Here is a 15,000-nt window from a genome sequence, read left to right on the forward strand (position 1 = left end):
CAGCGATCCGGAAACTTTTTCCGAGCTAAAAGGGCACCGCCTGCGAGTCGGTGCAAATATGCATCGCTAAAAGAAATGGACTATAGGTTATACAATGCCCTTTTAATTTTAGTTTTCTTTTTATGCAACTATTTGAATGCTGCAATGATTTAAGGGTTATTATTTTTTTTAATGATTCATTCATTGCCACACATAGTGTAGGCACTCACCTTCCACAGTATGTTGACTTTCTAAAGATGCACGAATTGGGTCGTTTGTGTTCCTTGAATATTAAATAGAAAAATAAAGTTTAGAATATAATAGATGTCTTAAAAGGGCAGCATGGAAGATTCTCATTATTCAATAACAGGGTTACTATTGTAATTTTAAGGATTATTCCCAAAATTTCCAATCTTCGGTCAAAAATGTGTTGAAAATGTTTCTGATTCGTCCGGAATCCAGGATGAATATCTATTGTTCAACCATAGCCGATGGAGCAAAATTATTTACGAAAGCTTTTGATGAATTAATTGACTATTTTTTAGAACATTTGTGTTGATCAGCACCAGTGTTGTTTGGGTCGTTTGTGTTCCTTGAATATTAACTAGAAAAGTAGAGTTTAAACTATAATAGGATGTTTTGCAAGGGCAGCAAGAAATATTCTCATTATTCAACAACATGGTTACTCTTGTAATTTTAAGGACTATTCTGAATATAGTTCTTGGGGGGAAAAAATTATTTTTTTTTTTTGTCAAAAAATATTTTTCTCTGACTCATCCGGAATTCAAGATGAATAACTATTGTTCAACCATAATCGATAGATCAAAATTATTCATGATTTACTTAGCAAGAAAGGACACCTGGTCAACCAAGTAACAATGACGAGAAATTGCTGCCCTGAACTTTTGTAGGGGAGAAACGTATCATTTTCATATCGAAAGGGGAAAAATTTTCCTTCAGTTTTCTGCACGAAGTAAGACTTTGCCATTTCTAACGTACCATTTCGAGAAAATGAGAGAAAACTACCATAACGGAATATTTTTGCGATGACTTGCATGCTCTAAGAAAAACCTCCGTGTATGTTTTTTTTTGTTGGGTCTTTTATGTGGTCCGATCTAATACGATAACTAGAAGGGCACTTGGCAGAGCGCAGACCTCCGCTGCGGAAGCTTATTTCTCGACCTTTTGCTTGATCTTGACCTTTGACCTTAACATGTATTAATTGACGTGGATTTTTATGCACTCAAATATGAACCAAGTTTGAAGTCTCTGTGACAACGATGTCCAAAGTTATGGCTGATTACGTGAATTAGAAACTTGCTTGACCGTGACCTTAACCTTTGACCTTGATTTTTCAAAATTTAATGATTTATTACATAATGTTTAATCCCCGCAAGTTTAATTAACTTACGATTGAAATTGTTGCCAGGAAGCTGTTCACAAACAATCAAACACACACATACAAACAGGGGTAAAGCATAACTTCCATCCAACTCCGTTGTCGGAGGTAATGATATATTTAGTGTTTATGAACCAAATGAAGCTTGACCACTACTTTAGTTTTGATCCTGTCAAAAATGTTGAATCGAGATTCAATATTTTTTATTATACAAGACAGCTTTTGATGATTATTTAACTATTTTTTATAACAATTGTGTTTATCAGCACCCGTGTTCTTCTAGTTAATGGTAAATTGTGTTAGGGTATCTTGAAAAGGTTTTCAAACTGTAAGGAAATCGTTTGACTTTTTTAATAAATGCATTAAGGCTTTACACAAACTACACATTATACGCAAGAACCAAAGAAGGTGGAATATATTCTCGAAGTACAAAGAAATACAGTTTTAACATTATATAGTTAATTATGAGAAAGGAAGTGGCAAAAAGGTTCTAAATTACTAAAGAAATTAAAATTTTAGGCTGAAGAAAAGGTTACTGAATTATTTATTCATTAGATACACAACACCACTTTTTTTTTAATCGGTATTGTTTTCATCCTAGGATGAATATATATATATATATATATATATATATACATATATATACAGTATATATAAAGCGTAGCTTAAAAGAAGACATTAATCCGAATATTTGCGAAGAAAATTTAGAAATTTCGAAATAAGGTACTCTGAAGACGAAAATACTTCTCCACGGACGCTACAGAAGACTCAAGAAGATCCCCAGAGACATTCCAGACGAAGAACCCACTCCTCCTGCAGGGCCTTCTTCGGATGCCCAACGCAGTTATTCCAACTGGAGGAAGGATTTCCCATTCTCCGAATGTCGTCAAATAACAAAAAAATCGCTTCGGAGGATCTTCATTCCGTGAATCCTCATAAAGTCTCTCTCTCTCTCTCTCTCTATCTCTCTCTCTCTCTCTCTCTCTCTCTCTCTCTCTCTCTCCCCGACGGTCGTTGCATGCCAAGCATCAATCGTCGGGTCCTCAGTGAAGCCGTGACTGGATCCCCAAAAGTAGCTTATAATAAGGGGCTTTTTCCATCGGTTTCCTGTCTTCACTTGTTGAGGTTTTCTTGAAGACATTCCGGAAGACATGGGGTCTTCTTGGAGACCCACCATACGTTTCAAGTCTTCGGAAATTATTTTGAGCATTATTCTTCGCTGCTGATGTGTTAAAAATAATACACCATATAATTGCTTATATCATATTCAGCCAAGTGTTAATATTTCTTAAGTTAGCGTTTACTGACAGAGAGAGAGAGAGAGAGAGAGGAGAGAGAGAGAGAGAAGTGTCCGGGGATTTCATCGATGGAGTTAAGGCTTCAAAACGTTTTCAAGGCAATTTTCTCTTCGAAATCTCTGGATACGAGAAAGAGTCACACCCTCCTCTAATCATGATCATCATGATTCGTCTTCTTAAATCTTTGACATCAATTCTTTTTCAGTAAAATCTTTACAAGACTTCCTCCTACGGGGAAGGGAATATACAATAAAGATATTAGATGCGTTTTCAGAAGATGAGAAAAGGACTCTCTCTCTCTCTCTCTCTCTCTCTCTCTCTCTCTCTCTCTCTGTGATTGGAGCCAGAAGCAGAAGTCTCCACAAGCTTCTTCAAGGAATACCGATGGCAATCCGATCTCCACCTTTCGTATTGTCTAAGTGCGTGAGGATGTTCCGGAGACAGAGACAAAAAGAGACGCTGGCTTCAAAAGGTCTCTGGAAGATCTAGTGACATTTTATAATATTAACCCTGATAAAAAACAAAGAAAAACAAACATTATTTCAGATTGAGTTGTGTTTAGTGGAAGTGCCAAGAAGGAATTATTCTTTGGTTGGCGTCAGTAAGGGCATCCGGCCATGAAAACTTAGCCAAAAGCAATATGGCAGGAAGGAATCACTAACAATATCTACAGTAGAGGTAAGCGATCGATATCCTTCTTTCCTCCTTTCTATCTTCCTCCCTTCTTCTACATCTTCCTTCTACCTTCCACACCTTCTCCCTTCATCTTATTCTTTCTTCCACCTTCCACACCTTCTCCCTTCCATCTTGCTCACATTCTCCTTCTTCTTATTCTTTTCTTCCACCTTCCATACCTTCTCCCTTCCATCTTACTCACCTTCTCCCTTCTACTCATTCTTCCTTCCATCTTTCACACATTATCCCTTCTCATTCTTCCTTCCAACTTACACACATACTCCCTATTTTTCATTCCTCCCTCCATCTTCCACGCCTTCTCCCTCTCCTTCTTCCTTTCACCTTCCTCAGCTTCTCCCTTCTTCTCATTCTTCCTTCCACTTTCCACATATTCTCTTCATTCTTCCTTCAACGAATTGTTCCCTCAACCTTCCTCAAGTTCTCCTTTTTCATTCTTCCTTCCACCTTCCTCACTTTCTCCCTTCTTCTGATTCTTACCTCCACCTTCCAAAGTTTATCCCTTCTGATTCTTCCTCCAACCTTACTCCCATTTTCCCTATTCCTCATTCTTCCCTCCATCTTCCACGTCTTCTTCCTTCTCATTCTTCCTTCAACCTTCCCCAGCTTCTCTCTTCCTCTAATTCTTTCTTTCACTTCCTTTTATTTCACGCTTATACTCATTATTCTCTACACCTTCTTCGACTTCTCACTTCTTCTCAATTTGGGAGTGGGGATGAGAGGGAGAGAAGGGGTCAAGAAGGTGAAAAGGAGGATGAGAAGAAGGGAGTGTTGCAGTTGAGTGGATGGGACGAGAAGAGAGGAGATGAGGAGGGTGGAAGGGAGGCTAGAAAGAGGCGATGAGGTGGGTGGGAGGAAGGATGAAAAAAGAGATGAGGGAGGAAGGAAGGATGAAAAAAGAGAACATGGGGGGGGGGGAAATGAAGGATGAAAAAACGAGAACATGAGGCAGAAAGGAAGGATGAAAAAACGAGAACATGAGGCAGGAAGGAAGGATGAAAAAACGAGAACATGAGGCAGGAAGGAAGGATGAAAGAACGAGAACATGAGGCAGGAAGGAAGGATGAAAGAACGAGAACATGAGGCAGGAAGGAAGGATGAAAGAACGAGAACATGAGGCAAGAAGGAAGGATGAAAGAACAAGAACATGAGGCAGGAAGGAAGGATGAAAGAACGAGAACATGAGGCAGGAAGGAAGGATGAAAGAACGAGAACATGAGGCAGGAAGGAAGGATGAAAGAACGAGAACATGAGGCAGGAAGGAAGGATGAAAGAACGAGAACATGAGGCAGGAAGGAAGGATGAAAGAACGAGAACATGAGGCAGGAAGTAAGGATGAAAGAACGAGAACATGAGGCAAGAAGGAAGGATGAAAGAACGAGAACATGAGGCAGGAAGGAAGGATGAAAGAACGAGACATGAAGCAGGAAGGAAGGATGAAGAACGAGAACATGAGGCAAGAAGGAAGGATGAAAGAACAAGAACATGAGGCAGGAAGGAAGGATGAAAGAACGAGAACATGAGGCAGAAGGAAGGATGAAAGAACAAGAACATGAGGCAAGAAGGAAGGATGAAAGAACGAGAACATGAGCAAGAAGGAAGGATGAAAGAACGAGAACATGAGGCAGGAAGGAAGGATGAAAGAACGAGAACATGAGGCAGGAAGGAAGGATGAAAGAACGAGAACATGAGGCAAGAAGGAAGGATGAAAGAACAAGAACATGAGGCAAGAAGGAAGGATGAAAGAACGAGAACATGAGGCAAGAAGGAAGGATGAAAGAACGAGAACATGAGGCAGGAAGGAAGGATGAAAGACGAGAACATGAGGCAGAAGAAGAACGAGAGCTGAAGAAGATGAAGACGAGAACATGAGGCAAGGAAGGAAGGATGAAAGAACGAGAACATGAGGCAGGAAGGAAGGATGAAAGAACGAGAACATGAGGCAGGAAGGAAGGATGAAAGAACGAGAACATGAGGCAGGAAGGAAGGATGAAAGAACGAGAACATGAGGCAGGAAGGAAGGATGAAAGAACGAGAACATGAGGCAGGAAGGAAGGATGAAAGAACGAGAACATGAGGCAGGAAGGAAGGATGAAAGAACGAGAACATGAGGCAAGAAGGAAGGATGAAAGAACGAGAGACATGAGGCAGGAAGGAAGGATGAAAGAACGAGAACATGAGGCAGGAAGGAAGGATGAAAGAACGAGAACATGAGGCAAGAAGATGAAAGAACGAGACATGAGGCAAGAGGAAGGATGAAAGAACGAGAACATGAGGCAGGAAGGAAGGATGAAAGAACGAGAACATGAGGCAGGAAGGAAGGATGAAAGAACGAGAACATGAGGCAAGAAGGAAGGATGAAAGAACAGAGAACATGAGGCAAGAAGGAAGGATGAAAGAACGAGAACATGAGGCAAGAAGGAAGGATGAAAGAACGAGAACATGAGGCAGAAGAAGGATGAAAGAACGAGAACATGAGGCAAGAAGGAAGGATGAAAGAACGTGAACATGAGCAGAAGGAAGATGAACGAACATGAGGCAGGAAGGAAGGATGAAAGAACGAGAACATGAGGCAGGAAGGAAGGATGAAAGAACGAGAACATGAGGGTGGAAGGAAGGATGAAAGAACGAGAACATGAGGAGGAAGGAAGGATGAAAGAACGAGAACATGAGGGTGGAAGGAAGGATGAAAGAACGAACATGAGGCAGGAAGGAAGGATGAAAGAACGATAATATGAGGGTGGAAGGAAGGATGAAAGAACGAGAACATGAGGCAGGAAGGAAGGATGAAAGAACGAGAACATGAGGCAGGAAGGAAGGATGAAAGAACGAGAACATGAGGCAGGAAGGAAGGATGAAAGAACGAGAACATGAGGCAGGAAGGAAGGATGAAAGAACGAGAACATGAGGCAGGAAGGAAGGATGAAAGAACGAGAACATGAGGCAGGAAGGAAGGATGAAAGAACGAGAACATGAGGGTGGAAGGAAGGATGAAAGAACGAGAACATGAGGCAGGAAGGAAGGATGAAAGAACGAGAACATAAGGCAGGAAGGAAGGATGAAAAAACGAGAACATGAGGCAGGAAGGAAGGATGAAAGAACGAGAACATGAGGCAGGAAGGAAGGATGAAAAAACGAGAACATGAGGCAGGAAGGAAGGATGAAAAAACGAGAACATGAGGTAGGAAGGAAGGATGAAAGAACGAGAACATGAGGCAGTAAGGAAGGATGAAAGAACGAGAACATGAGGCAGGAAGGAAGGATGAAAGAACGAGAACATGAGGCAGGAAGGAAGGATGAAAGAACGAGAACATGGGGCAGGAAGGAAGGGTGAAAGAACGAGAGCATGAGGCAGGAAGGAAGGGTGAAAGAACGAGAACATGAGGCAGGAAGGAAGGATGAAAGAACGAGAACATGAGGCAGAAGGAAGGGTGAAAGAACGAGAACTTGAGGCAGGAAGGAAGGGTGAAAGAACGAGAACATGAGGGTGGAAGGAAGGATGAAAGACGAGAACATGAGGCAGGAAGGAAGGATGAAAGAACGAGAACATGAGGCAGGAAGGAAGGATGAAAGAGCGAGAACATGAGGCATGCTCTAAGAAAACCTCCGTGTATGTTTTTTTGTTGAGTCTTTGGTGTGGTCCGATCCAATGCGATAACTAGAAGGGCTTTGGCAGAGTGCAGACCTCCGCTGCGGCAGCTTATTTCTTGACTTTAGCTTGATCTTGACCTTTGACCTTAACATGTATTAATTGACTTGGATTTTTATGCACTCAAATATGAATCAAGTTTGAAGTCTCCGTGACAACGATGTCCAAACTTATGGCTGATTACGTGAATTAGAAACTTGCTTGACCGTGACCTTAACCTTTGACGTTGACCTATCAAAATTTAATAATTTATTACATAATGGTTAATCCCCGCAAGTTTCATTTACTTACGATTGAAATTGTTGCCAGGAAGCTGTTCACAAACAAACAGACACGATTGAAATTGTTGCCAGGAAGCTGTTCACAAACAAACAGACACGATTGAATTGTTGCCAGGAAGCTGTTCACAAACAAACAAACACGATTGAAATTGTTGCCAGGAAGCTGTTCACAAACAAACAAACAAACACGATTGAAATTGTTGTCAGGAAGCTGTTCTCAAACAAAAAAACACGATTGAAATTGTTGTCAGGAAGCTGTTCACAAACAAACAAACACGATTGAAATTGTTGTCAGGAAGCTGTTCTCAAACAAACAAACACGATTGAAATTGTTGTCAGGAAGCTGTTCACAAACAAACAAACACGATTGAAATTGTTGCCAGGAAGCTGTTCACAAACAAACAAACACGATTGAAATTGTTGCCAGGAAGCTGTTCACAAACAAACAAACACGATTGAAATTGTTGCCAGGAAGCTGTTCACAAACAAACAGACACGATTGAAATTGTTGCCAGGAAGCTGTTCACTAACAAACAGACACGATTGAAATTGTTGCCAGGAAGCTGTTCACAAACAAACAGACACGATTGAAATTGTTGCCAGGAAGCTGTTCACAAACAAACAAACACACACACACAAACAGGGGGTAAAACATAACTTCCATCCAACTTCGTTGTCGGAGATATTGATATATTTGGTGTTTATGAACCAAATGAAGCTTGACCACTACTTTAGTTTTGATCCTGTCAAAAATGTTGATTGATTGGTTGATTGATTTAAAGATTTCAGGCATCCTGACATCAGTTGAATCGAGATTCAATGTTTTTTATTATACAAGACAGCTTTTGATGATTATTTAACTATTTTTTATAACAATTGTGTTTTTCAACACCCGTGTTTCTCTAGTTATAGGTAAATTATATTAGGGTATCTTGGAAGGGTTTTTCAAACTGTAAGGAAATCGTTTGACTTTTTTAATAAATGCATTAAGGCTTTACACAAACTACACATTATACGCAAGAACCAAAGAAGGTGGAATATATTCTCGAAGTACAAAGAAATACGGTTTTAACATTATAGAATTAATTATGAAAAAGGAAGTGGCAAAAAGGTTCTAAATTACTAAAGAAATTAAAATTTTAGGTTGAAGAAAAGGTTACTGAATTATTTATTCATTAGATACAGAACATTCCACTTTTTTTAATCGGTATTGTTTTCATTCTAGGATGAATTAAAATATATATATATATATATATATATATATATATATATATTTTCTTTTTTTTTCGGTATTGCACTGATGTCATCATTTTATTTCCAGTAATATCATGGCTCTTAATTTCCTTTTTCTGTTGTTGCTGTTCTTAGAACATTTTATTTTGATTGTTCATTACTTCTCTTGAAATTTATTTATTGCCTCATTTCCTTTCCTCTGGACTATTTTTACCTGTGGGAGTCCTTGGACTTATGGCATCCTGCTTTTCAAACTAGGATTGTAACTGAGCAGTAATAATAATAATAATAATAATAATAATAATAATAATAATAATAATAATAATAATAATAATAATAATAATAATAAATCCTAAATAATTATACAAGTAATAATAATAATAGTAATTAGTTATTACTTGTATAATTATTTAGGATTTATTATTATTATTATTATTATTATTATTATTATTATTATTATTATTATTATTATTTGAGTTGGAATACTTTAACGTGGTGAAGGGGTTTGCATATCGCCATGATCAGCAAAGCTGTACTAGTTAGGGTTACCCATATCCAGTTGGTTTGCTGTGAGCGTTGTGAGGAAAATTGGTCAAACCACAAACAAGAATTCACATATTTGTCCTGCAGTGGACTAGAATAGCCTGCATCATTTGTTGTGTTGTTTTTTTAAGTATATATGTATGTATGTATGTATATATATATATGTATATATATACGTGTATATATATGTATATATATATATATATATATATATACATACGCGTATATATATATACATATATATATATATATATATATGTATATATATATATATATATATGTATATATATATATATATATATATGGGTGAGTGTACATGTTTTGCGTTTGTGTTTGTGTTTGCATATATAGCTGTGTTATCTTGATACACATACATAAATGGACAAGCAAACTAAAGGACATCTCTAGCTCGTAAGAGAGAGAGAGAGAGAGAGAGAGAGAGAGAGAGAGAGAGAGAGTTGGCTGATGGAGCAGAGCTTGTCTGGCCATAAGTCAACGTCACCCAATGATCGGTCACCAATTTTCTTAGACGCCTAATGTTAGCCTATTCCATTTCCCCTTGTGGAGGTTCGCTTATTTTCACTATTATTCCCTTTTCCTTATTTGGTCGTCTCTCTCTCTCTCTCTCTCTCTCTCTCTCTCTCTCTCTCTTTCTTTTTCCTTATTTGATTGTCAGTTTCTGGATATGTTTTGTTAATTATTGCTGATAAGCCTCACTATTCACAATTTAATTAGCAAATCTCTCTCTCTCTCTCTCTCTCTCTCTCTCTCTCTCTCTGTAGTTCCTTTTCCTTATTTAATTGTCACGGTTTCTGAGATATATTTTTGTTATTCTATTGCTTATGAACCTCACTATACGCAATTTAATAAAAACTGCACTCTCTCTCTCTCTCTCTCTCTCTCTCTCTCTCTCTCTCTCTTTCTCTTTCTTTCTTTCTCTTCCCGTACTCACTGATAGCTCTCAATGCGTTTTTTGTAAACACCTTTGTTGCAAAACTCAGAATGCAGATCAATTGACTTTGATCAGGTATAATTTGAAAAAATCGAAATAGGTCCTGGCAGAAATATCGACTCCGAGATTGAAGGCATTTTGAAGACTAGAGACGTCTTCGTTTGCTTCGAGATCGTCCCCAGAAACTGATTCCGATTATAATTCGAATGAGAGCGAGACTTTGAAGACGTCCTCGTTCGATTTGGGAAAATTCTTCACTCGGTCTTCACCGAAACTTGGTAGTTATTTATTTTCCCAAAGGAAATAGATAGATATATAGATAGATAGATAGAAGATATAGGTAGATAGATAAATAGATAGATAGATAGAATTGTATTTATAAGAAAAAGTTAAAATTCTTATGAGGTGTGAATGAAGACTCGGATGAAAACGGGATGGAGTGAAGCCCGATGAAGACATCGTTGGGTCGTTGAAGAATCTTCATCAGGTCTTCACCGAAGAATTCTTTCTCCTTCAGTAGAAGTTTTGCTTTTTATTCATCTCTCTCTCTCTCTCTCTCTCTCTCTCTCTCTCTCTCTTTTTTTTTTTTTCGTTTTTTTGAAAAGACGAATCTAATATCTCCATTGACTATTCCTTTTGTAATTTCTTTTCCCCGAAGGATATCTTGAAAAAGATCTTTAAAAAAAAGAGAGAATATTAATATAACAAATAATCTCGTATCGAGTTTCGCCATTTTGTTTTAGTCTCTGGAAAATGTCAAATATTTCGGAAATGAATAAAATACTAATTTATAGTTTTACTTTCCTTGTATTCTATCGAAAGATTTTTGTTTTAATATTATGTTGTTATTTCATATGAAAATTAAAAGCCCATTTCCTTATTATTATTATTATTATTATTATTATTATTATTATTATTATTATTATTATTATTATTTTTATTATTATTATCTTCAGGGCCAATGTGTATTGGTTGAAATATAGAGATTTATTTGTTTCCTTTCTTTCTTTTATGGGTCTTTTTGAAGAAATACGTTAAACAGTTCGTTTTACAGTTATAAGTAAGGTATATATATATATATATATATACATATATATATACATATATATATATATATATATATTTATAACACACAATATTTATATATATATATATATATATATATTTATATATATACGTATATTTATAAAACACATATATATATATATATATATATATACATATATATATATATACATATATAAAGATATATATATATATATATATATGATAAAGTTTTGCACATTTAAACGTTTTTTTTTTCAAATAAGCCATACATTTTTTATACATTAATGTCTGCATTCTCTTAACGACCTCGGGATCAGAGCCTCAGGCGAAATCAAACAAAGAAAAGAGCTTGTGACCGACCGGGAATCGAACCCTGGTCCGGCAAGCTTGCATAGACAGTGACTACCACTTGGCCACGAAGAAAGATAAAAGTCAATGACAATACTTCTGTACCCATGGACAAAAAATAATAAGAAAAATTAAAACAACCAGAGTAGCGTTTGGTTGTGTCCATTTTTAAGAACGAATAAAATGATAGAAATGTTACCATATATTTCCAAGGGAAGGAGCTGGAACGAGCATATGAAAGTTTGGAAAGCAAAATGTAGAAAAAAGGCCTTCACTTTGGAGGGACCGGTGGGATTCAAGTAGTCTTTTCGTTTTTCTTTCTAGTCTATTACATCTAGACATCACGTGTTCTTGAGAGATTACGGACACATAAATGTATGTTTATACATACCTACACACACACACACACACATATATATATACATATATATATATATATATATATATAGTATATGTATATATACTGAATATACTGTATATTATAGCCTTTATATATATATATATATATATATATATTCTGAGAGAGAGAGAGAGAGACTCTCTCTCTCTCTCTCCCTCTCTCTCTCTCTCTCTCTCTCTCTCTCTCCCTCTCTCTCTCTCTCTCTCTCTCTCTCTCTCTGCTTAAGTGGGACAAATATTGATTGAAAGGAACACCTTACATAAAATATGAATGGGAAAAGAAATAGAGAAATTTTATTTGTAAATGTAATTCTGAGAATTTTAGAAAAAGTGGTTAAGTTAAGTTAGTTGACAGTGATGAAATGGTACCTTTCTGATATATTACTGACTTAGAAGTACGTATTCTGGGATTGAGAAATTTATGAAGGAATGATTGACATCCAGTAATTTGAGTACAGTGTTGGCGTGTGACGATTATATTATATATTTAAAATGAGCAGCAAAGTTATATATATATATATAGATATATATATATATATATATATACATATACTGTATATGTATGTATATGTATATATAAATATATAAATATATATATATATATATATATTTATATATATATACAGTATATATATATATATATATATACATACACATATACTGTATATGTATGTATATGTATATATAAATATATATATATATATATATATCCCCTTCTGTCTATCAGCGTGTTTTTTTCCCATTCCTATGGGGGTAACACGGTTGCCCTCTTTTGAAGGACTATATATATATATATATATGTGTGTGTGTGTGTGTGTGTGTATGTGTATGTGTATGTTTATGATAAATAAATTACTACATATTTTAGTTAAGCTTTTTTCTATGAATAAGGCATCGACGATATAAAATATCTCTTTCCACGTAATAGATGAAATGAAACTTTAATTTAATTTGATTGGTGAATAAATAAAAGAAGAAATATGAATATGTATGATGATCAGGTGGAATATACTGAAGGTGAGTGGAGTACCATAAAGAGTTTAATTCAAAAATTCAAATTAACTATATCCAATTAAATTGCAAATTCATTTACGCACATCGTCCTTTTTTTATATATATATATATATATATATATATATATTTTCTTTTTCTTTTTTTCTAATAAGCCATATATTTATTATACATTGTCTGGATTCTCTTAACGACCTCGGGATCAGAGCCCAAGGCGAAATCACTCAAAGACAATAGCTTCTGACCGGCTGGGAGGGGAACCCTGGTCCAGGAAACTTGTATGTACAGTGATAAACTACTTGGTCTGTCTCGGTACATACAAGTCTGGCCCGTTTTAATCACTACACTGCAGCGCTGTCTAGTGTTGACTGGCGATGGTATTAGAGTTTTGTCTGTTCACTCACAGCACACCAACCATAAGTTGGCTCTGACTTTTACAGCTTTGCTGGTCATGGCGATACACAAACCCTTTCACCACGTTAAGATATCCCCACTCATTAATTTCATTTATATATACTGTATATATATATATATATATATATACTGTATATATATATATATATATGTATATATATATGTGTCTGTATATATATATATATATATATACAGACTTGGTGCACACACACACACACATATATATATATATATATACATACATACATACATACATACACACACATACACACACATACAATATGAATGACTTGTTTATAAGCTTTTTCAAAATGAGTTGTTAGCCCCCTAGACCATCTCTCATTCTCTTAACCTGGACGCGACCTATAACAGTCGAGTAACTATCTGGTACATAACTAACTTATTAGGTTTTTAGGTATAAATGGTTCAAACAATCACGTTTAGTGTTATTTACATCTTGCTCTTGCTTCTCCTTTCTAACACACTTTCCTCCCATCTATCCACCATTTACCAGGTCTTTATTTCCTCGTTTGGCAAATCCGAATTATACACCTTTTTTTCCAGGGTATTCTATCCAAATGACTTAACTGTCTCAAGATCTCTTAATCCTTCTTTTAACATCAGCTTCATTTTTTATTTCTTCTCCCCACAATTCTCATCAACCTTCTTCCTCTCTCTCTCTCTCTCTCTCTCTCTCTCTCTCTCTCTTTTTGTGTGTGTGTGTGTGTGTAAGTTGTGTTGCAAGCAGGATACCACTTTATAGATTAACGGAGAAGAACCAGGTATCCAATTAGAAAGCTGTGGATCCGTATAATATTTTATTCCCTTAAGAAATAAAGAAGATGAATCACTTCTCATTTGCATGAAGAAATGAGCTGGAAAACGGCCATACATTTGTCAAGAAAGGATAAAAGGGATGTGGATCTGTATCTATGTTAGAGAGAGAGAGAGAGAAAGAGAGAGAGAGAGAGAGAGAGAGAGAGAGAGAGAGAGAGAGATTTGGACTTCGCTAATAATCATAATTATAGTACAGCTAAGATGGTTGAATAAAAGACAATAAAAGTAACGGAATAAAAAAGCCAATGGGTATTTCAATGATAAGGAATTGGAATGCCAGTAATAATGTGCTTTGCTTGTCACTTAATTCTAAATGGAGCAAATTAAGACAAATCGTTATTATTAGATTTAGTTTTTAATTATATTCGTATAGGTATATTCCCATGAATATAGATAAACACATATCTATCTACCAATGCACTTCCCCCATTTTGGAGGTAGCCGACATGATAGAAAGTTCCTCCTTAGTTTTGTTTTTATGTCGGCTACCCCCCCAAAATTTGGGGTAAGTGCCTTAGTAGATAGATAGATGAATAGACATAGTGGAGGCATGTAACCCTCTACCAATTCCAGGTAGAATAAGTGAAGGAACACGGATTAGATTATCTCTGGAATTCTTCTGGATTATCAAAGCTTGCTTGAAATAATGTCATTTCAGTATATCTTTATCTGTTCATCAAGATTATCTTTCGCAAAATTTTTATATGGAATTTCTTCCAAGACTCTTTCATCAAGATTTTTTTATGTAAATTTTTGTATGGAATTTCGTCTTAGATACTCTGTCATCAAGGTTATCTCTCTGGAAATTTTTGTAAGGAATTTCTTTATAAGATGCTGTCATCAAGATTATATTTTGCAAAACTTTCATATGGAATTTTTTCCAAGATACTTTGTTATCAAGATCATCTTTTGCAAAA

Source organism: Palaemon carinicauda, chromosome 24, assembly GCF_036898095.1.
Source record: "Palaemon carinicauda isolate YSFRI2023 chromosome 24, ASM3689809v2, whole genome shotgun sequence".
Lineage (NCBI taxonomy): Eukaryota > Metazoa > Arthropoda > Malacostraca > Decapoda > Palaemonidae > Palaemon > Palaemon carinicauda.